A 23,386-nucleotide genomic window follows, 5' to 3' on the forward strand; every position below is an offset into this window, starting at 1 on the left:
CCATAACCTTTGAAAACCATGAATCTGTTTTTCATTCCTAAAATTTTCTCAAAAATACTATATAAAGGGGGCACCTGGGTGGCTCAGTCAGTTAAGCATCTGCCTGCAGCTCAGGTCATGCTTCCAGGGTCCTGGGATCAAGCCCCACGTGGAGCTCTGTGATCAGTGGGGAGTCTGCTTCTCTGTCTTACTCTGCCCCTCCCCTCCACTTGCACTCTCTCTCTCTCTCAAATAAACAAAATCTTTTTAAAAATGTTATATAAATTGAAACATAGAGCATGCAACCTTTTAGAAGTGGCTTTCTTTTGCTCAACATACTTCCCTAAAGATCCTTCCAAGTGGTTCTGTGTTTCAGTGGTCAATTCCTTTTTATTGCCGAGTGGTAGTCCATGCTAAGCATGTGTCACAGTTCAGACAGTCACCCGTTTAGGGGTCTCTGGACTGATTACAGGTTTTGACTATTACAAGCAAAGTGGCTATGAGCATGTGTATACAGCATTTTATTTAAATACAAGTTCTTATTTCTTTAAGATAAATACCCAAGAGTGTAGTTATTGGGTCATATGGTAGTTGCATGTTTAATTTAGTTTCTATGCATGTGTGCTGTAAAAGATAAGTGACATGAAATTTGCGTATTAAACCATTTTTAAGTGTACAATTCAGGGCATTAAGTATGTTCACATTGTTTTGTCACCATCTACAATCTCCAGAGCATTTTCCTCATCCAAAACTCAAACTCTTTACCCATTAAAATTGACTCCCCATTACCCCTGCTCCCCAGACCACTATATAACCATTATTCTACTTTCTGTCTATAAATTGACCATTCTAGACACCTCCTGTAAGTGGAATCATAAAATATTTGTTCTTTGTGTCTGGCATTTTTTAATTTACCATGTTTTCAAGGTTTATCCACGTTGTAACATGCGTCAGAATTCCATTTCTTTTAAGTCCGAATAGTATATCATTGTATGTACATAATGTTTCGTTTATCCATTCATCCATAGATGGATGCCTGTGTTGCCTTCACATTTTGGCTCTTGTGAAAACTGTTGCTCTGAATGTGGGTGTACAAATGTCTCTTTAAGTTCTTGATTTCAATTCTTTTGGGTATATACCCCGAAATGAAATTGCTGGATCATATGATAGATAACTCAATTAATTTTTTGAGGAACCACCATACTGTTGGCCATCATTTTACATCCCTGCAAGGGCTCCAATTTCTCCATATCTTCACCAGCACTTGTTGTTTTCTGTTTTTTTTTTTTCTTTAATAGTAGCCATCCTAAGGGGCATGCATATTTAGCTCTATTTGAAACTGCCAACCTATTTCCCAGAGTGACTGTGCCATTTTACACTCCTACCGGCAGTGTAGGACTGATTCAGGTTCTCTGCACCGTCTTCTGCATTTGGTGTTGTCACTATTTTTATTTCAGGAATTGTGACAGATGGGTAATGATATCTCACTGTATTTTTAATTTGCATTTCTCCAGTGGCTAATTGTGTTGAACATCTTTTCATTTGCCATCTGTATATTCTCTTTGATGAAATTTCTCATCATGTCTTTTGTCTATTTTCTAATTGAATTTTTTAATGTTGAAGTTTGAGAGTTCTTCGTATTTCTAAATACTAATCCTTTATCAGATACGTGGTTTGCAAATATTTTCTCCCAGTCTGTAGCTTTATTTTTATATCGTCTTTGCTTGGTATTTTCCAAAGAAGAAATTTTGAATTTCGATGAAGTTCAATTTATCAATTTTTCCTCTTATGCATTGTGCTTTGGTGTCAGTCCTAAGAACTCTTGGCCTAGTCCTAGGTCCTGAAAAAGATTTTCATTGTTTTTTATAAAAAATTTTAACAAACATTGTAAAACATAATGTACATTATGAACATTTTATGGATTTATGTTTACGTTTAAGTTGACAAGTCATTTTTGAGTTAATTTTTATTTAAGGTGTGAGGTTTGGGTTGAAGTCAAATTTTTGCTTATGAATTTTCAATTGCTCTACCAGTGTTTATTGAAAAGTTATCCTTCCTCCACTGGATTGTTTTTGTACCTCCGTCGAAAATTATTTGAGCATTTTTATATGGGTGTATTTCTGGGTTCCCTACTCTGTTCCATTGTTTTAAGTGTCTATTCCTCTGCTAACACTATGCTGCCTTGATTACTATAGCCATATACTAATAGCAAGGCTTGTCCCACTTTATTCTTCTTTTTCAAGATTGTCTTGGCTATTCTAATGTCTGTGCCTATTCATATAAATTTTAGATTAAGCTTGTCTGTGTTTACCAAAAAAAAAAAAAAAGCTTGCTGGAATTTTAAATAGTAATTGCATTGAACCTATAGATCAATTTGGAGGAATTTATACCTTTACCATGTTGACTCTGCCAGTCCATGGACAGAATAGGCCAATTTTATCTAGGTTTGCTTTAATTTTTTTCGTAAGTCATTTGTAATTTTCATCATATGGATCCCAAAACGTCCTTTTTTAATACACTTTTTAAAGATTTTATTTATTTACTTGAGAGAGAGAAGAGGGAGAGAAAGAGCACAGAGGAAGAAGGACAAGCAGACTCCCTACTGAGCAAAGAGCGTGATGCAGAACTCGATCCCAGGACCCCTGAGATCATGACCTGAGCTGAAGGCAGGCGCTTATCTGACTGAGCCACCCAGGTGCCCCCTGAAATGTCCTTTTAAGAGTATACCTAAGCATTTCATTTTTTGGAGTTATTTTAAATGGTTTTGCATTTCTAATTTTGGTTTCAACATGTGTAATTGCTCATATACAGATGTATGATAGATTTTTGTGTGTTGATCTTGTAACCTGCAACCTTGCTGAATTCACTTAATAGTTCTCAGCTTTTTTTTTTTTTATGGATTCCTTGAGATTGTGTTTGTAGACAATAATGAATCTGCAAATAGGAAAGTTTTATTTTTTCCCTTTCCACATTGTATGGCTTTTATTTCTTTTTCAGACCAAATTGTAGTTACTAGAACATCCAGGACTATGTTGAATAAGAATGGTGAAAGTGTACATATTTCTACTGCTTTTAAACTCAGACAACTTTCTCCCTTTAGAGATTTGATAATAATGGTTTCTATATTCACTTAATTTTGTTTCCCTTTTACTTTTACACTACTTACGTGATCTTTAGAATTACTTAAAGCCCTTCAAATTAATGTTTTCTTCTATAAAATGGGACTTTTAACATTTGTCACTAAAGTTAATAGAAAGGAATGAATAAAATAAGATAAGTTATTCAAACATAACTTGTTTCAGCTAACAGCTGTTGGTCTTTGAGAGGTGTAATATCATAGTGCTTTACCCAGCCCAAGTTTAGATAAAGAAGAAATTGTAGAAGTCAGGCAGATGAAATAAAAAAATAAAACCTTTACTACTAATAAAGCTTTGTTGGTGGATATGGTTTGGGGTGGAAGTCAAATGACACTTCTGTTCTCTCTGCAAGACTCACCTTGGAATATACACTTCCCACCACCCCTGAGAGAAATAGCCTCCGTAGTAGAAGAACTTATCCAGCCTTGCATTGGTCTGCAAGAAAGAGGAAGAAAGGAACAAAGCACAGGACTTTTGATAGGTTACCACCACCTACCTCAATGACATGGACCGATGGCTATTAACAATCAACCGGGTAATACTCTCAGACCTCAGTTTGAGGTCTGTTTCCTGAATGGTAATGATTACTTCCTCTGTTATTATTACATAGTAGTAATAAACTAAATAAAGTTAGAATTTATATTGGTACATTGCATAAGGAGAGGATATAATAGCTTTTTCTTCCAAATTGCTGGTCAACTATATCAATTCACAAGTTATTCTTTTCCGGACAGATATCTTTTAACTCCCTTAAAAAAAAGAATACAATCTGTTTTAGGGCTTAGCTCTCAGTTTGTAATTCTATCTCCAATTGTGTTGCTACTACTTTGGTTTTTACCTTTATGTATTTTAGTAGCTTGTAAAACTAGCTTCTCTTGCCCACTCTCACTACTAATTACATATTTATTAAGAAATTTCTTGCTACTATTTCCTGATTATTCTTTCAGATAATCTGTTTCTATAAAGAATATGACTTTCTATCAGTTGGAAAAGTAATTTTCTCTTTTCTAATAATAGCTTTGATCCCTTGACCCATCAAATGTACTTGGCACCTGGAATAGGACATTGGTTTTGTTAGAAGGAAGCTGAAGGTCAATTCCATTGCCTCACTCTTCCAGGCTGCTTTTGAAACCGTTACTATATATGTACAGGTTTTTCCATTTACAATGTGAACTCATCCATCACCCCTTGTGCTTTAAAGAACCCCCAATTTTCTCTCCTGCTGTCAGTGTTGAGGTCATTCTGACACAGAGAAATTCAAAGCTACTGTGATAATTTAGATACAACTAGATACATTTGCGAGTAATATGTAGTTGTTACTGTAATAAAAGCTAGAGATACAAATTCTTGCAACAACAGTGTTAGGTTAAGAATGTTACTGAAGCAAAAATTGATACTCAGAAAGACAATGTACTTATAACTCGAGGAGGATTTCTGGCTACTACTCCAGTGGAGTGATAGTAAGATGGACCATTAGCTGTGCACTTCAATTAAGCTAGAATTCTTACTACCAATTTAGCTTGCCAAAATGTCACTGTGAGAGGATAATATTATCCTCAATAAGTCTTGCCCTTGTACAGTTCCCTTCGTTTTGAGTATGTGCAGACCCTGTGAATGTGATGAAATACCACTCCTGTGATTATCATGGGCTTTTCCTCCAGAAACCCCACCAACTCTTCACAGTGAAGAGTCAGGAAAGATCCCATCATGGATCTGACAGAGGGAAAGGGAAAGTAACCATTGTGAAACAAGCTCAGAGCATTCTCCATAAGAAAGAGTTACTACCCAGGTGAAAATGCTTTACCAAAGCCTCATCCCACCAAGCCCAAGAGCAGTAACTAACTTCAGTCCCCTCCAGCCACCCTGTCTCACCTAAAGTGGGAAAAAAAAAATCTAAGGAACACTTGTAAAGGTCATAGCCTGGGGCACTGGCCCACTAACAGAGTGAGATTTAATCATAAGATTATGGAATACTTTCCCTTTTAATACCTTACCATCACAGCAACAAGACTCCAGAATGTAACAGTGGATTACAGCTAAAAGAGCTTCAAGGCTCAGACTCTATTTAAGAAACAATTTCTAGGAATGCCCAAAGACAGCAGGGGGACAAAAGCAAGAGTACTAGAGGAATTTAAATTTTCTGATATCTACAGCTACAAAAAAAACCAAACCAAAGCAAAACAATAAACATAGCTCAATTTCTAGCCATATTAACATGAAACCACACAATAAAGGCTTTTAGATGAGTTATTACCTTACACATCATGTTTGGCTTTCAACAAAAAATAGCAAGCTATGCTAAATGGCCAAAAGAAACAGTTTCAAGAGACAAAGTAATCTTCAGAACCAGACACAGATACGACACAGGGGATTTAAAATAATTACTTAATATGTTAAGAGCTCTAATGGAAAACATAGACAACATGCAAGAACATATGGTTAATGGAAGCAGAGAAATGGAAACTCTAAGAAAGAATTAAAGAAGTGCTAAGGAAAAAAAAAACTGTAATAGAAATAAAGAATGCATTTGATGGGCTCCTCAGCAGACTGGCACATGGCCAGAGAAAGAATCAGTGAGGTTTAAGATATGTCCGTTGAAACTTCCAAACTGAAATATAGAGAAAAAAAGAATGAAAACAAAATACAAAAACCAGGACCGTCAAGAACTGTGGAACAATTTCAAAAGGTGTAACGTATGTATAAATGGAATACAAAAGGAGATGACAGAAAAAAGCAGAAGAGATATTTAAAGCAATAATGGCCAAGAATTTTCCAAAATTAATGACAGATACCAAGCCATAGATAGATCCAGGAAACTCTGAGAACATCCAGCAGGATAATTACCAAACAACAACAAACTACACATAGGCATATCATATTCAAATTATAGAAAATTAAAGACAAAGAGAAAGCCAGACAAAGATACCACAAAACTACAGGCCAGTATCTCTGATGAAAATAGATGCAGAAATTCTTGACAAATAATAGCAAACCTAATTGAACAATACATTTAAAGGATCATTCTCCATGATCAAGTGGGTTTTATTTCAGAGAAGCAAGGATGATTAAATACCCACAATGTGGAGAAAAAGGAACCTTTGTGCACTATTTGTAGGGATGTAAATTGGTGCAGCCATTAGGGAAAACAGGACAGATGTTGCTCAAAAAATTAAAAATAGAATTACCATATGATCCAGCAGTTCCACTTCTGGGTATTTACCTGAAGAAAAGGAAAATACTAACTTGAAAAGACATATGCATCCTCGTGTTCATTGTAGCATTATTTACAATTGCCAGAATATGGAAACCACCTGTGTTTATCAGTGGATGAGTACATAAAGATAACATATATAATAGTAACAATAATAATAAATATATAATATAATAAATATTACATGCACACAATGGAATATTATTTAATAATTAAAAATGAAATAGTGCCATTTGTGATGACATGGATGAAACTTGAGGGCATTATGCCAAGTGAAATAAGTCAGACAGAGTAAGACAAATACTGTATGATTTCACTTGTATGGGGAATCTAAAAAACAAACAAATAAGCAAATAAAACCAAGTTTATAGATACAGAGAACAGATTGGTAGTTACCAGAGGCAAGGATTGTATGGAGGTAAATGCATGAGGGAGTCAAAAGGTATAAACTTCCAATTATAATTTAAATAAGTTATGATAATATAATGTACAGTATGGAGACTGTGGTTAATAATACTGCATTGCATATTTGAAAGTTTCTGAGAGAATAAATCTTACAAGTTCTCATCATAAGAAAAATAAACTCTATAAATACGTATGGTGAAGGGAGTTTAACTAGACTTATTGTGGTGATCATTTTGCAATATATACAAACATCAAATCATTATGTTGTACTAATAATGTAATGTATTAATTATACTTCAATTAAAAAGAGGAATAAGGGCCAAGGTTTTTAAATTTAACTGGTGCTGATCTGTGCAGACTGGACTTCATGTCCTCCAGTGATGCAGGTAATCAAATACTGGCATTTCCTAGGCATTTATGTGGGCTCCATGGGAGCCTCGGAACTGCAGTTTCTTTGACATGGGTAATGAACTCCCTGACTGACCCAGATGACCCCTCCTAAGCTCCTATTTCTAGTGGTTTACCTCTGGAGTAATCCTTGCAGGAGATCACCACTGAGTGGAACAATTTCAAGAAGCTTGAGTTTAGCTACCTTTGTTGGTACCCTACTTGGCCAATGGGAAACTCCTCCACACTCTTGCCAGAAATTTTTCTCTAAGTGAGGCTGCTCTCATTACTGCCTTGTCTCTTTGCCTTGACATTATAAGCTATGTTCACATTTCCTAACCCTAGGGAGCACCCATCACTTTCTTTTAAAAGCTCTTCCACTGCACTCCTTCCTTCCCTGAATAGAGATGGTTCTCAAATTTAGAGAATTTAGATAATTCCTTTGGGAAGTTCCCAGGCTTAAGGCAGGGATGGGAAGAAAAATCTAAATGCTCTCCACTCTTGTGTAATCTCTTTCCTGAATTCTCCCAAAGAACAAGCTGTCAGGGTGAACATACAAAGGACTGGGTTAGTCGCCTCTGAGCAGGTCCATAGCAATATGTCTATTTAGAAGCGAGGGTACCTGTAACCCATTCTCCATAGCTTTAGAGCCCTACAAGTATTCCAGGACAACGGAATAAATACCTTTTCCTCTGGGCTTCCTCTCCCTGCAAGTGATGAATAGGTAGCTGTATATAGTATATATTGCTAGGCAGTATTCTATGAGATTTACATGTAAGAATGCCTGATGCCTTCTTTTTCCAGAATATAAAGATTAACGTCATCTTATAAAGAGATATACAAAGCAAAAATATAACATAAATTAGAACTGATGTAAAGAGATAAGAGGGTAGAAACATACGTTAGAGCCAGAAATAAGGTTAATCTGCAAATGTAGTCCATGAAATTCTAAATATTTGCAAAACAGAGAACTCAATTTTGGCTTTAATTTTTGTTGTGGTGGGGGAAAAACCAGAAAGGGAAGCGTGGTCAGCTCCATCTAAAAGATCAACGTTCAGGAGCACACCCAGTACCAATGCAAAGGCTAAGAAGTTTGTCCTCAGGATTTTCATTAGGAAGAGACTTCAAGATGCAATACTCCACAAATAAACACTTAGCTCCATGACTGACTATGGGTGATTAATTAATGGTATTCCTTTTCTTCTTGTTTTATTCTATGATACTTCCAGGCTCGGGTACAGAAAGGAAAAAATATTGCTATTGAAGCCTTAGGAGAAGTCAGGGAGAATACCATTGGAACACAGATGAAAATCAACATAGATCTTGTACTTGGGAGTTTTCAAGTCTAAATAAGCTTTCTTAGGAATTAGTTCTTCAGGTAACAAAAATTGTAATTGTCAATAATCTAACAATAACTCCTAGAATTTTAATATATAAACACTTTTGCTTTCTAAACTTAGCAAAATTTATAAGAATTAAAATTTCCCAAAAACACATTCACTGTAATTTGCATAAGAATAAAAAACTTGCTACTTAATAAGTATGCAAACATGTAGCATTCTCTAAGTAGCAGAAAATGAGATTCTTTTATCTCGTTATGAGTATTTTTTAAACCCAGCTCCATAGTTGAAATGTCAAATTACTCACCCAAATTGTTAAAAATCATAATCAGATAATGCTAGAAACCAATTTCCCTTGGGGAGAAAATGTTTGAAGTTCTTATAGGATACAGAACGAAGCAATTAGAATGGGCTGCTCTGGGGTTAGTTGGTTGTCATGATCTAGAGAAAGGGTTTGGCAGGGTCTTAACTTTCAAATCTTTATCCTGCTGCCCACAAATACACCAGCTTCTTGAAAAGTGCATGGTTGGAGGATACGCTAAACAAACAACCTTGCTTGATTACCCACTGATGTGGGTCCCGAATCACTGTTTTCGTGCCAATCCTAATGATGCAGCCTCCAAGACATGTGAGGATGGAGACAGCACCTGGTTACTCATTCCATGGCTCCATTTCCCTGATTCCATCTCAGTCCCCTCTTGGTCTTCCAAGAACCAATCCGGCAACATAGTGTAGCTATCTGAAGAAGCAGAAGTTTTGGGGAGAGAAAGGGATTTCTAAAGGAATAGCATTTGGTCCAGTTTTATTCAAACCCCCGAAGTTCTATCTCCTTCTTGGTTATCTAATTGAGATCCTCTTAAAGTTCAATTTTTTTTTTTTACTTGATTTTAGGCAACTTACCCTGCATGGTGTGGAAAAGAGACTGGAAGGAGACTGGCATTCCCCAGCACCTGAAGGCTAGAGTGTGTCTCACACAATGTTGCCAGAAGAGTCTCGCTTACAGCATCTGCCAGCTCACTTGTTTAGAGCATGCTCACTTGTTTAGAGCATGCCCCTGATAAGGGTAAGTGATAACAAGGTCTAGATCCCTTGTCAACTGGTGAATTGAATGGGTTTACCTCGAAGAGAGACCAGTCAGGAATTGACTGCATTTTTCTCTCATCCCAGCCTTTAGACATCACCCTTGATGTCAGACATTGCCCTTGAAATCATCTTCGACAGGCCACATAGTTTTCAGTTATGACTCTTTCTAGTAATTACAACTTGTTTTCAGGCTTTAAAACTTCCTAGTCCAATCCAATGCAAAAGTTCAATTTTAGACTCTTATAGTCAATATAATAATTTCAGAGTCAGTTTTGTCCTGTGGCTTGGAAACTTCAGTGAGGAAGAGGGATGACTCGTTCTTCCTACTGCTTTTCCAACTCTGCGACATTCATGTCTTGTTTCCTTCTCTTGTGTGTTGTGGCAAGAAGATCTGGGTAGGGGAAAGGCACAAGGCTCCAGAGGGTCCTATAACTGATGTGACAGTAGTGTCCTGTAAGACAGGCAGAGCCCTTTGAGCACGGTTGCAATTTTCTGTGGGAGGCTTCCTATGTAGCTTTCCAAGACAGTGAACAACTCTTGGTGTATTTCCAAAAAAGGCAACGTGCAATCTTCCCTTTCTTTACTCAGCAGTTCCTGCAAAATCAGGCTTTGTTAAAATGGTATCAGAAGTTCCAGGTGTTTACGTGTACAATAGAGTTGAGTTCTGGATTCAGAGAATTGTAAAGAGATTCTTCACCAGTGGGATATTAGAATGTTGTGGGAAAGCGGGACAATTCCCCTCTGCGAGGGACTGTCCTACGCATTGCGGGGTCAAGAACCGCCACCTCCTCCCACTCACTGTCAGAGGCAGCACTCCTACCCCGTATGACAGCCAAATTACCCCCTCAAATTCCCGGAAATTCCCCGGTGAGTTGTCCTGCCCTCATCGAGACCTCCAGCAGTTAATTTTTGAACATGAGGACAATTATCACCCCCTGTCCTCAATCTGAGCCTTTAGCTGAATCTCGAGGACAGAAGTTCTAAGAAAACCACCACTAGGGGTTTCAGATTAACCTACACCTATGGTGCTATGTGCTAAGAACAGACATTCTCCCAAAATCACATTAAGTTTAACTTTTACAAGGGACTAAACTTAGAACAGTTAGGTAATTTATTTGAGGTCTTTCAGCTAATAAATGGCAGCATCGGAATTTGAGCCATACATTTCTGATTCAAAAACAGGAAAATAACTAAACTAGGCTTTATGTAAGAAAAACCAGAGCAAGAGAAAACAAAGACCACATTATAAAATGGAATCGGGGATAAAGTTTCTATTCATAAAGTATCCGCCGTGAAGGTCAGTACACGGCCTGAGGACGGACCACAGATTTTGCTCTGAAATGAAGAGGGAAATATTTTCACCCCCATGATTCACAAAATCGAAAAGATAAACTAAAGAGAGTCACTCTCCCTAACTTTATTTTTTATTTTTTAAAGATTTTATTTATTTGACAGAGAGAGAGAGAGAGACAGCCAGCGAGAGAGGGAACACAAGCAGGGGGAGTGGGAGAGGAAGAAGCAGGCTCCCAGTGGAGGAGCCCCATGCAGGGCTCGATCCCAGGACTCGGGGATCACACCCTGAGCCGGAGTCAGACCCTTAAAGACTGCACCACCCAGGCGCCCCACACTCTCCCTGACTTTAATCCTCCCTTTCTGAATTCTGCGGCTTTAATTACCCGTTGGCCTCACTAGCCTGCAGTATCTAGGAGTTCTTACAGTTATTTACCTCGATGCATGTTTTCTCTCCTCGCCTTCACTGCCGGCTACTTGGAGCAGACACGCTTTCTTTCTGTTTTGTATTTTCTAGTGTGGACATCATAGAAGGTCTGTAATCCGGTAAGTCTTTTTTTTTTTTTTTTTTGGTTACTGTAAGAAACTGTAATATGTAACATAGACAAATAACGGAGCTGTCGTGACTGAAGCAGAGGTAGCGGCCCAAGCCCTTCTTTCCCCTCCCTGTGTCCACACACACACACACACACACACACACACACACACGGGCACAACGGCCCCTTCCCCGCCACACCCCGCCGCAGGCACATGGAGCCCCACAGAGCGCACTTTCAAGAGGGAGCACGCTTTCAAGAGGGAGCACGGGCAGCGCCGTTTCCGCAGGACGGTCCGCAGCGGCATTCCCCTCCCGCCCGCCCGCAGCCCTCTTCCCAGCCGCCCGGAGCCCCCCGCAGGGCAAGGTGGAAAGCGTTTTCACCCCGCTGGCCCCTTGGTGCTTCATCAGACCTTGCTGGCTTTCACTCTGCCCACTCCTCTCCAAACTGTTCCTTCACGGAAGTCTCTCCAGTTCTGCCCCATGAACGTGCTATTTGCTCCAACTGATGACTAGCAAGTCACCGAAAATCAATGAAAACCTGTTGCCAAAAGCTAATTTGCTGCAGTATTCAGGATGTTTTCCTCCAAGATGTTCTCTTTGTTGTGGCTTCCCCCTCCTCTCCCCGACTCTCCCACCCTCCGACTTCGCCGCTCCCCCTTCCCCACTCCAACCCCTGTGTTCTGCCCCCACAGCTGGCCTTGCCTCTCCTCTTCTGTCTCTTCGCGCCAGCCTATGCTCACTACGTGACTGTTCGGGGAGAAATGATGGGTTAGGGAGGAATGAATTATTTAGCCAGTTGACTTTAAATGAATGTGCCTTTGGCTTTGATTTTTCAATGACCGATTATTCAGAGCACTGCTTTTTTTTTTTTTGAATATTGGCTGTCAGCAGATCTGATTTTTGAGAACTTCCCCTGAGCTCACTTTGAAAAGTATTGTGGGTTGATTTTGTGAAGAAAACGATGATGCTGTTGATGATGCTTTCCATCCCATAAGCTCTCTGGAGCCTGCATTTTCCTCTCCGTCCTCAGTATTGCTTGCTGATACCCTGAATCTCCTTGCCCCTGGCCTGGCTCCACACTGTCCCCACATTGCTGTTAAATTCTTTCTAAAATACATAGCTAACTATACCTCTTATCAGCTTAAACTATTCCAGTGGTTTCTTAATACCTACAGGTCGAAGGCTAAAGCCTTACAGTGTGGTAACAAACGCTTCTGCAACACTCCATTCCTGGTTATCTCAGGCTCATCCTATGCCCCACATGCCCTGTAGTACCACCTGCTGAACAACTTGCGGTGCATAGAAGACTTTTGTGGACCTGGAGGAACTTGCCCATGCCGTTCCTCCCGCTTGGAATACCCTTTATACCCCATCCTCCTGACACATATGTCTTCCTTGCTTTGACCAAGGATCTGGGTATTACTGAAGTTTCCGTTGTTGTACGCTAGGTCATAAATAATCCCCCAATTTTGGTGGAATACAACCATAGCATGTATCTCATGCTGTTAGGTTTTCAGATGAGCTGGGGAAGCTCTTCGTCAGGCTGTGGGTCAGGTTTACAGCTGCTCCTTGTGTCTCTCGTTATGGGACCTGTGGTTACTCAGGGCCTATTTTTCTCCTGGTGAATGGCAGGTCCAGAAAAGCAGTCAATCACTAAAATAAGTTTAAACACTTTTAACATTCCATTGCTTGATAAAAGATACATGGCGAAGCACCAAATCAACGGAGTGGAAAAGTACACTTTCCCTGTTCAACAGCCGGAGTTGCCGCACAATTGACCCTTGAACAACGTGGGTTTGAACTTCATGGGTCCATTTATATGTGGATTTCTTACAGCACAGTATTATAAATGTATTTTCTCTTCCTTACGATTTTCTTAATAACATTTTCTTTTCTCTAGCCTACTCTATGGTAAGAATATAGTACATAATACATATAACATACAAAATATGTGTTAACTGACTGTTTATGTTATTGGTCAGGCTTCTGGTCAGTAGTAGGTTGGTAGTAATTAAGCTTTGGGGGCATCAAAAGTTGTATATGGATTTTTGACTACATGGTAGCGGGTGTGCATAATTTTGTTATAAAGAGGCAGTGAAGACCTGGGAACTATAATTCAGTTGGTCCTGAACATCTTCTTCATGAAGCTTTCCCCAGCTCCTCCCTAGACCCTCAGCAGAAAGACTGCTCCCTTCTTGTGGATCCGTGTCACCATAGACATAATCTCATGCTAGCATCTTTAACACATTTAGTAACTTTCTTTCTTGAAACACCTTCCTTCCTCTATTAGATGGTAAAACTGTGTTTTATTCACCTTTGTGTTCTTGAGGTTTATCACAGACCTTGGCACACATTAAAAAATAGTTATTGAGGGGCGCCTGGGTGGCACAGCGGTTAAGCGTCTGCCTTCGGCTCAGGGCGTCATCCCAGGGTCCTGGAATCGAGTCCCACATCGGGCTCCTCTGCTATGAGCCTGCTTCTTCCTCTCCCACTCCCCCTGCTTGTGTTCCCTCTCTCGCTGGCTGTCTCTATCTCTGTTGAATAAATAAATAAAATCTTTAAAAAAATAGTTATTGAATTAATTATTAATTTTGTCACTACATACATTGAGCGAAAGAGCATAAATGAGTATGAAGAGTCTAAATGGGTGGTGTAAATCCTTGACCACAGAAAGAAAAACAAGTTGTAAATCATTAAATCAAGTTCACATAGAAAGGAAGGCCTTTTATAACACATCTGTCTTTGAAAGTATAAAATAAAGATAACCAAAGCGAAGACCGCTGGGACAGCGTGCTTGGTTTCTTGTGAGCATGTGGGGCAGATACTCAAGGCTGGTTTAATCCAGACATGGGTGGATTTGCTGTGGGAGAGAAGGAAGCTCTCTTACAGAGAAAATGTGGTGAGTGTCTGTTAGGGGGAGGAATTCTTAAATGAAAAACTGTCCTCAGACCAGAATTATGAGACTATTTTGTGTAGCCCTTTAAAAGAGGAAGTTGCTACTTAAAAAGAAAAAAAAGTCAGTCTGCTGGAAAAAAAAGAAAAAAGGATATTGATTATATGTCTTTGTAGATAATGGAAAACTAAAGATTAAAATATCAAATTCTTCTGAATTCTTCTGTTCTTCACAAGATTATTTTCACTGTATCCCAGGTCCAAGAAGGAAGAGATAAGAGTGGGAGAGAATTAACTTACTTTAATCCTTTCGACCAAGGTTTCAGTATTTTTTTCCTCACAGTCCTTAAATCTACGAAATTTTCACTGTCGAATGAGTTCCCCTTAGAAGCCAAGAAAGACCCAAAGTAAGAGTTTGGATTGCTTAACAAAGTCCCATTTTCCTTTGGGACTAAGTCTTTCATCTTTCCTATTGCAAACAAAACAAAACAAAACTATCTTAGTCTCCCCTAAATCCCCAAATTTCTAGCAAGAGTTTGCTTGTTTTCAGCACCTACTTCCTCACCAATCATTCATATCTCAACCCACTTGGATCCAATGTCCACACCCTCACTTCACAAAATCTGCTTTCCGCTCTCATCAGAATCGCCAAAACCTCCTGGGCATTCTCATGGATCAGCACTTGAAAGTCACTTTCCTCACCCATCAGACTGCATCTTTTCTCCTCTACAGCATATTTACTCTGTGGCTTATCTCATCCCTCTCTCCTCTCTCCTCCCCTGCCCCCTGGCTTTAGCTCCTGTTTCTTGGCTGACAATATCCGAATTCATCATGGCAAGTGAGACACTGCCCGCCCTGGCCCACAGCCCCGAAGGAAAGGGCAGTCACAGCCCACCAGGCATATCCACATGGTCGTTCCCCAAAAAGCTCAAATTCAGTTTATTCCTTATGGCACACAGTGACACCACCGTCCACCCACCTAAGTCAGAAATGTGAAAATCCTTCTTGGCTCCTTTCCCTCCTTGCCCCTTACTTCCAATCAGTTATTAATTGAGTTTCCTGAATCTGGAGTATGGTTTGATTTGTCACCTGGGTGTACTCATCCACCAACCCAGGATGCAAATATGCTCATAGCTCTTGGTTGTGTACAGTTCATCAAGCTCCTTTCATTTGCCCTCAGGGACTTCCACCCTCTAGAAAGAGCTTCATGTCCAAACACCAGGCAGTGGCTGCTGCGTGGCTACTTGGATCCTGTATGCTCTGGTGGCTGCAATTGCATTAGTGCAGGAAGTCCTTGCTGCCCCAGACCCCTATCCAAGCATCAGTGGTGCCCAGCCGGGCTCCAAGATCAGACCTACAAGCTCCATCGTTGTTTTTGAGCACTACATTCCGGTGGAGGGTCTTCCTATCTTGAACAAGCCTTGTGCAAGACTCAGCCCCAGCTCATGACCTTTGGGTCACCAGCTTAGATCATTCCTTAAGGACTCGAAGACGTTCTTTTGTACCTTCAGGTTCTAATCAGAGCCACCTCATTCCACCATGCCCTATTGTCCTAATCTCAAATTGTAAGGAGTGGAGGTTGCTGGAAGGTGTCTCTGTCCTTCTTTCCCAGAAGGTTTTTGGGCTCCTTCTGCAAATTTATCCACCCCTTTCCCAAGCCCTGCACACCAAAGGGCAAGTCCACATTAAAAAAAAAAAAAAAAAAAACAGGGATGCCTGACTGGCTCAGTCGGTAAAGCAGGCAATTCTTGATCTCGGGGTCATGAGTTCAAGCCCCATGCTGGGTGTGGAGCCTACTCAAAAAAAAAAAAAAATCAAAAGCCAGAAGAGTCTGACTCTGAATCATATTTCCAAGGTCAAGGAGTATCTCTTGGTCATACAGAATATTTTCAACTCTTCCTCCTTGCAACCATCCATTAGAGAAGTTCTGGTTAAAATAACTTGGTGGAGTCAGGGAGCTAATAGGTAACTGCTAGACCTTCTTCTCCTTCTTCTTCTCCTTCTTCTTCTTCTTTTTGCTAGACCTTCTTTAAAGGTTATTTTAAACAGCCACCTTTTAAAATGCAAGGTGGTTCTGATTCTTCCGAACTGTGTCTCACTGAGTCTTCAATACATCAAAGGAGCCTGCGAACTAGAAGGCTATAAAATGTTATAAAAACAAAAAATAAAGCCCTCTCTTGGTACGGCTGGACCTGGGAGGGACTGTTTCAGTTTTAGCAGTATGAAATTAAAATGAAATTTTGGCCTCACTTCTGAGTTTTCAGTTAGTCACAATATACATAAATGAGGACTCTGCCTCAAATAACACCTCCCCTGCAAGAGGCATGACATCCTGCCCCCGCTCACTTGGGAGAAGTGTAGTTATTGTTGTTGCTATGCTTCGTACACCACACATCTCTGTCAAAAAACACCAGCATTTCTGAACATAAGTAAGAAATGAGCTTACAATACCGTGTTCCTGGTTTGATGACAGGGGTAAGAAAAGTATGGAAAGACTGTTTTCTGTTTTCCCTTGCATGCAAGAAAAAGCATGAATTTGCCTTGCTATAGAAAGAAGGGCTCTCAAGAACAATGCTGTGTGCGTACCTTTCTCCTTGTTAATCACAGTTAAGATGGTTCTGAGGTTGTCTCTGGAAAACGGAATGATCATTTATACTTCCCACTGACATGCTTTTCTCCTCACTCCTCACATTAATGGTTGAGGTCAGGTTAAGGGGGACTGCCAGGGCCCCCGAGGAAGCCAGAGAAAGAAGAGGGGTTGGTCTGTGGGCTGTTAGAGGACACAGCTGAGCCTGGAGAATGAAGCGGGGACAGAACAGGCCCCCACTCCTAAAGTGGGGGTAGTATTTTGAGGAAAATAGACGGATGTGTTTCATTTTCTCCTATGAATCCTGCTCCCTCTAAGTCCCTAAGCTAAGTCCTGAGGTCCCTGTAGGAAAGGAGAAGGCAGACCCCTCCAAGAGTAGGAGGTCTACCATCAACCTTGCCTCCTACAGGTAACCTTCTCTAGGCTACAGCAAGACAATAGTACCAAAGCACAGCCTTTGTCAAAAAAAAAAAAAAAAAAAAGTCCTAACTTACTCTAACTCATTTATTAAACATATCAAAATCCTGGCCTGACAGGTTAAATCCTTAAGTTTTTTGTAAGGGAAGTCCTTACGGGAGACGAAGAATGGGAAGGTCTGCCTCTTACTGTTTTGCTGGCTTGTGGAAGGAAAGAGACAAAACAGGTAGAGAGACCCCATTTCCAGAAGTCCTGTCTCTGAGTAAAAGCTCTGAATGTAGAAGGCATGCTAAATAATTTGAAGGCAATGCTCAACACACACACACACACACACACACATAGACACACACACTGCTGCTCCTATTGCTGCCGCCACCACCACCACCGCCAGAGACTTGGGATCCCCAACTGGTTGCCACGTGGCCAGAGTCAAGATACCAGAGTCGCCATTAAACTCCTTGCAGCATGAACGTGTGAAAAGCATCTTGCGTTCCCTCAGGAGGGACACGGACAGCAGGCAGTGGTCCAGGTGAGTCCGCTTAAGCGAAGGAGAAGTACCACAACCACACCGGCTCCAAGGCCACAAGCGGGGTTGGAGCCCAACCTCAGGAACGGAAACTGAAGCGGTCAGAGCCAAAGTGAGGCCAAGGGAGGAAGACGGAGCCCTGAGAGAGCTGAGTTCATTGGCCAAAAAATTCAGCTTTGCGTGCCACAGGTTGTACAGTGATCAGGGGGAAGGACCGCTGTGTGGCAACAGAGACGCCGAGGGCTCTGCAGGGACCAATGTGGGGATCCCCAAGGCTTCCCTCTTCTCTGTTGCTATGAGGCTATGCAAGCTCCCCACTCCCCACCATATACTTTTGGGGAGTCTATCTGTCTTATCTGTGGGGTCTCCCTGTCTAGAGCACTGGGGTGAGGAAGGAAGCAATTCCTGAAAAACGGCGTGCTGGCCAAGAGAATATTTACATTAGTAGACCAAACGTGGTTTTCCAAGTTGGAACAAATGTTTTTCTCCGCAGCTCAGGTGAGTAGGATCTCATGGGAAACATCAAGCGAGCTCTGAAAAGGAAGAAATTATATTCTACTTGAACACCTGAGTTACTCTGCAGCTCTGCTACCCTTCTCTGAAAATACCCAGAAGGCAGTTTCTATGCTGTCTTAAAGTGATTGACTCCTTGCAGGGAACTGAATAGGCCTCCATAAATGCCCTAGGTGTGCCCATTTTCTCCCAGGGAAGGTTATGGGGGGACCTTCAGGACTGGCTACTGTTTATCTCATATGCTCTAGCTTTCCTTCGCTCTCAGGTGCATCCTGTTTGCAAGGGAGCTACCTTCCTAGGAAGAGCNGAGTGTCTACTAGTTCCTTTCTTTCATCAGTCCAAACAGTGCACACAAAAATAATGCATGCCTTTGAAGAGATAGTCTTCAGAGGCGGAAACTGACATTACAACTCTCTATGGGGGTTGATCCTCCAGGCAGAGCCAGGCTAGGGCAGTCTGTGCTGGCTCCGGCCACCCACAGCTGTCACTTGGGGAACTTTGGAGCTGTGGTTGATCGTTCCTTAGTGACACAGGCTCCCCTGCTGCTGTGACTTTAAACTTCAGCAGTATGAAAACAGAAACCCTGATCCACTTAGCTATATTGTCAGAGTTTATTTTTTCTTTCTTTCTTTCTTTCTTTCTTTCTTTCTTTCTTTCTTTCTTTAAGATTTTATTTATTCACTTGAGAGGCAGAGAGAACACAAGCAGAGGGAGAGGCAGAGGGAGAGGGAGAAGCAGACTCCCAGTTGAGCAGGGAGTCTGACCTGGAGCTCAAGCCTAGAACCTGGAGATCATGACCTTAGCCAAAGGCAGATGCTTAACCATCTGAGCCACCTAGGCACCCCTAAGTGTGTTTTTCTTTTAGATTTTTATCTAAAATTTTGTTTTATTAAAATATTGTTCCTTAAGGCAGTTTTCATTTGACTTTGGTTGATTGAGGAATGAAACAAGGTCGAAGGAATAGATTAAATACAAACCTATATGTCTTCATTTCTGTATTTGGTTATTACAAAGTGTAGAGGAGTTGAGTCATGAGAAAAGCTCACATGTTTGGAAAATTATTTAGGGGGAACATGCTGCAGTAATTGCGTGGTTATCACATTTTATCAGGGCTTCTTGTGTGGGTAAAATTATATGTATAAAATTAAATATGCATTTTCCTTCTTTTCCTTATCCCAGTAATAAGTAACAAGTTCTCTTTGAATGAGATGTTCCAGGCAATTCACCCTCACTAGATCATGTAATTAGTGATGGCTATTCACTCATCTGTCTTTCATGGACTCAAAAAAAATATCTACGGAGCACCATGTTCCAGGCATGTAGTAGGTAATGGACCTGCAGAGGTTAACAAAGTCTAATCCCAGCCCTTGAAGAGTGGGAGTGAGGAGAAGAGTATTCCAGGAATGATCATGAACATTGTGACTATCTCATTACAGCCAAGTGGTGAGACATGTAAGCAATATACCAGCTTGCATGAAATGCTATCTGTGTCCACGAACCAAAGATTTTGGTTCTGGACAACTTGTACATAAGGTTCAGAGGTCAGATCTGAATCCATGTCATAACCCCACCCCCCAGTTTATGGGGATGCCACGACAAACCATTTTGACTATTCTACAAGGTATTTTTAGAGCACACAAAAGAAAATGTTGTAGGTGTTAGGGAGCAAAGAGTGTCAGGACAGTTCCTCTAAAATATCATTGTCAGAAAAATAATCCAGGTGACCATGATGTATGGCCAGAATGATCCTAGTTGGTGTTTTTGTTGCTGCCTTTGGACATGTTCCTTAATTTTGCCCCCTGATCCTCTCTAGTGCCTGCCCCTTCCAGCCACGGTGCCTCCCTTACTTTCTGATTACATGCTTGCTTCTTCCATTCCTATGCTTTCTTCTAATGCCACGTTCCAAATTTGAAAATCCGTTTTTAAAATTTATCTCACTATCTCCCGCCTTTTAGATTTCAGAGTCTTTCCCCACAAACACTTCCTTCTTACCCTCCGTCCCCTGACTTGAACAAGGAGTGAGGAGCACTGAGCTTTAACGCTAGTTCTGCCACCGTCTGGCTGTGGGACAGCTCTGGACAACTTCCTAACCATGTGGGGTCTCATTAGCCTCATCTGTCATGCAGAGGAGACCTGAGTCACTGGTCTCCAGGCTCCTTTCTGGTTCTCTGATCTCATGGTTGTATGAATCTTCCCGGAAGAGTAAAGTCCCAGAAACTTTGTTAATGTTTTTACAGTCATTCTTTGACATTTCCTAAATGCACCTTCCTCTCGTTCTTGGGGTAAGACTTACAAACACAGAGCTCTTGGGACCTCTGTGGCCCTTCATCTTTTGGGGCTGTTTGCTCCCTAGAGCTGAGAAAGAGAAAGGAGGGGCTTCCTAGATATTTGTAGATACATGAAAATATTCAGTGCTGAAACCCACGCTTTTTTCACTGTTCTACTGACTGCTATTCTCCCTGGTGTTTTTATCTGTCCAGAAATACAGGCCCTCATGCACACCAGGAACCATTTACAGATGCAGCCATCTCTCTCACAGTACATTTGAGTAGAAGATTTAAATCTCAGACTGCCCGAGTTCCTTTCAATCCAGACGAGTTGTTTAACTTCCCATCTCTGATTCATCCTGCGTCTCAGGTCTCGTTAAACCAAAGCACCACCTAAGCCTGGGCTCCTCTGAGGCTCCAGCTAATCTCTTGGATGTATATGGTAACCCGAGGCAGAATCTTTCCTTCACTTTGAAAATGTTTTCTGTATACCTGGATGTTGATTTTTTAAACCCAAGGTCTCCTGAGGTCCTTCCTGCTGACTGATTTCTCTTCTACAACTTCTGTATGCCCTTCTATTTCATATTCAGGCCACGATTCTCAAGGCCTTCATTTTTCTGCATGACCCTGACAGACCTAATTCCAACTTTAGTCTTGATGGATGCATAGACAGGCCTGTAACTGAGGCCAGAACCCCAGACTATCTAGGAAATGTGAGCCAGACCTCGATGTGGAAACACCTGGCATAAACTGAGTCCCAGGCAGGCTCAGGCATTCTGATATAGTTCCCGAAGATCCATCTCAGGCATCATTCTCTTGCCCCCAGTCTGCTGTTACGTCCTCCTCTTCTGTAAGGTTTATTATCTATGTAATAGATTGTACTTCTCCAACCAATATCGAAGTTCAGCCCCTAACTATTAAGCTACAGTTTGGCCAGGCCTCATATACATCTACGGAACAGTTTACAAGAAAACAAAAGACATCTCAGGCTTCCAGTATTTTTCCAAGATCTTAGGAGGGTTATAGATAGAGTGACCACACCTTCTAGTTAACTGGGGACAGTCTCAGTTCATGCCTGTTCTCCTATTGTCTTTATGAACAGGGCCCCTTCTCATTCTCTAAAGTGTCCCAGTTTAGATAATAAAGGATATAAGCCACTTAGTTTTGGCATCGTGTAGGTGTGCTGTAGAGGTGTGGCTAAAATCCTACCCCTTGTCTCTGCATGCTGCTTCAAGTGACCCACTGAATTACATATGGAACTTAACAAATCACATAGCCACTCATATTTCTAGAGCACATTTGGCTTGTGATAGAAAGAAAACTAGTGAAATGGGCCTTGCTAAATTTCTGTTATGCCTTGTGGAGCAGGGGGGAAAGTTGAAATTGTTAATGGTACAGAATTGGTTAAAAATAATAACCCATTCAGTTGAACCTGTTCATAAGAAGATTAGAAAGGAATCTTCCTGAGATAATACAAACATGACCTGCTGTCTTCCTCACCTCCCCTCGCAACCTTACACACGCTCACGCACAAACCTGAGCGGGTTGTCGATGGGTGCTTATATAGGCTGAAAGGAGCTCTTCATGAATCGTGTTCAATCAAGGAGCTACACATTTATGATCCACTCTTAGCATATTTCTACAGGATGCTGAAGTTAGGAACCAGTTCCATCTTTGTCAGAAAAGCAAGCAATTCAGTTGAAAAGACAAATTTACAACTTTGTTTCAACAAGGATAAATCGAATATTTGAGAGAGTACAGACTTTGCTTACCTATGACGTAGTTGAGAGATTGTGAGCAGCATAGTCGTCTTCCGGAAAGAGGACGGCTTTCTGGTAACGGCCCACGTTTCATTTTCAAGAATTCTGGGACACACCAATGTCAAGAGAGATACGGCTATGTACTGAGTTGGAAAAAGCACTGCTGTCTAATATTAATAATAATATTGATAATAGCTAAAGTGGCTTGAGTTTCCTGAACACAGACATCACACTAAACACTCATGTGCAGCACTTCGTTCAGTCCATGGCAACCCCGCATCAGGTATGCTAGAGAGACATTGTTCATATTTGATCATATTTGTGGGAGGTCTCGATCGACCTATCAGTGAAAGTAGTAATAATTTTTTTCATGGATTTCCCAATGATATATCCTAATGATTCTCTGCTTCAGTGCCGGGAAGTATTCTCATGAGTGTGGATTACTGTATGTGGAGATTATAAACTGTTTGTAGTAGTCAAAAGGTAGGTAAATGGAGTGATAATAGGTAAGATAGAGTAAAGGTTTTCCCTATACACACCATTAGATGATAATAGAGGGGTTGCTAGTTAAAAATGTTGTGAATCTGAATGTGAGGACTAGAAATATTAATCAGAGGAAAATTGTATGTAGTATTAAGTGAGAATTATATGTCAAGGCAGAAAACCAGAGTTTAAGGAGGTGGGTGGGTATTACTGGAAACCCTCAGAAAAATCCCCTACATGGGTCTGAGGCTGTCTTGACACTGCTGTCTCTGATTTTTCCTTTTCTAAAGGAACAAATCTGGTTCAACAAGCTGTGTCTTTTATCTGTTGTTAAACAAGGTATGCCATATTTTTTCAAGAGCAAAGCAAAGCAAAACAAAACCAATCTTCCTTTACTACCTGAGGGAGATGAACAAATAATTTCTGCAAATCTATTGAAAATTTGTTTGTAAATCTTGCTTGCCTGGAATGTATATATATATAAATTATATACATAAAATCTAATGGACTCATAATCTAAACAAACTTATATTATTATATGCACCCTGAAGGAATATGAAGGACAAATAAA

The 23,386-nt window shown here is 40.7% G+C and overlaps 1 long non-coding RNA gene across 1 annotated transcript; it reads right to left on the minus strand.

Annotated features, from left to right (window-relative positions):
- Positions 1-1,264: 1,264 nt before the first annotated feature.
- On the minus strand, positions 1,265-12,578 carry LOC121101699. The gene is made up of 3 exons (XR_005833681.1): positions 11,269-12,578; positions 6,302-6,336; positions 1,265-1,819 (listed from the first exon to the last, which is right to left on the minus strand). It is a non-coding gene; the product is annotated as an uncharacterized LOC121101699 (long non-coding RNA).
- Between the last annotated feature and the right edge of the window lie 10,808 nt (positions 12,579-23,386).

The sequence above is a fragment of the Ursus maritimus genome, unplaced genomic scaffold, assembly GCF_017311325.1.
Source record: "Ursus maritimus isolate PB19 unplaced genomic scaffold, ASM1731132v1 scaffold_11, whole genome shotgun sequence".
NCBI classification, from domain to species: Eukaryota; Metazoa; Chordata; class Mammalia; order Carnivora; family Ursidae; genus Ursus; species Ursus maritimus.